Genomic DNA, 1,382 nt, shown 5'->3' on the forward strand with positions numbered 1-1,382 from the left:
TCGACGTCTCTCTTCACCCACGTTTCTGTTGTCTGGCCCCAGAGAGGAGGCTATATGCAGATCCTTGTAATCGGTTGCCCCTTTCCACCCCACCCTCCCAACATCGCCACTCTCACCACTGGTCCTAAGGGGTTTATCTGGATTCCCTGTGTTTCCAGTTCCTATCTGTACCAGTGTACATCCTTTGGTCTGGCCGGATGTGTAAGGTAGAAGTGGGATCATGATAGTGGGGGGTAGGAAGCATTAAAGAACTAGAGGAAAATTGTATGTTTCATTATTGCTACACTGCACCCTGACTGGCTTGTCTCCTCCCCACGACTCAAGCTGAGTTTTTCAGCACATTTTTAATGCAGTTTTTGTGGTACAATTAGGTGCCTTGGCTGATATTCAGGTTGGCTTATACTTGAGTATATATGGTATGTACAGGTACAACTCTGGTCCATAGGTGGTAGTTGTTTTTTGTTTTGTTTACATATATATATCAAAAGACCTACTACTCCCACCAGAAAAAACACACACAGGCCCCGTTGTCAGTAACTTAAGTTGACCAGCCAACTTGTATTTCTAAGCAATACACCTGTCCTTTTCTCTGCTCACCTTGCTCTTGCCACCTGCCTTCTCTCTAGACAGCTGCTCAGAACATCTTCCACCAGGGGCACCTCAGCAAGTTTCCACTTGAACAGGTGTACATGGCTCTGCATCAGGATAGAAAAGTTCAAACCATGTATGTCTGGATTGATGGAACTAGAGAAGGACTACAGTACAGAATCCATTCCATTGACTGTAAGCTCAAGTGTGCAAAAGAGTTACCCAAGTGAAATGTTGATGGCTCCAGTACTTTCCATTCAGAAGATTCCAACAGTGGCATGTCTTGTCCTTGCTGTGATGTTTTAGGACTCTTTCCATAAGGATCTGAATAAGTTGGTGTTCTGTAAAATCTTTCAGTACAACCAAAAGCCCGCAGAGACCAATTTAAGGCACATTTGTAAACAGATAGTGGACATGATGACCAGACAGCACCCATAGTTTGGAATGAAGCACAAGTACACCCTCAATGGGACTGATGGGCACCACTTTGCTTGGCCTTCCAACACCTTCCCTGGACCTCAAGGCCCATATTCCAGATTTGACTCTGGTGTGGGGACCAGACAAGCCTACTACAGGGATATTATAGAGGCTTACTATCGGGCTTCCATGTATGGTGGTATCAAGATTGGTGGGACAAGTGCTGAGTTCAAACTAGGGTCCTGTGCAGGAACTGACAAGGAGGGTCATCTCTTCGTGGGCTGCCTCACCCTGCCCTGTGTAAGTGAGTGATGATTTTGAAATGATAGCAGCCTTGGATCCTAAGTCCATCCCTAGGAACTAGAATGGTGATCCAG

At 45.8% G+C, this 1,382-nt stretch overlaps 1 pseudogene; it reads left to right on the plus strand.

Moving 5' to 3' along the window:
• Positions 1 to 1,317, plus strand: part of LOC101663595 — a 22,609-nt pseudogene extending 21,292 nt beyond the window's left edge.
• The last annotated feature ends 65 nt before the right edge of the window (positions 1,318 to 1,382 follow it).

The sequence above is a fragment of the Echinops telfairi genome, unplaced genomic scaffold, assembly GCF_000313985.2.
Source record: "Echinops telfairi isolate 266 unplaced genomic scaffold, ASM31398v2 ScPeMD7_7;HRSCAF=31, whole genome shotgun sequence".
Lineage (NCBI taxonomy): Eukaryota > Metazoa > Chordata > Mammalia > Afrosoricida > Tenrecidae > Echinops > Echinops telfairi.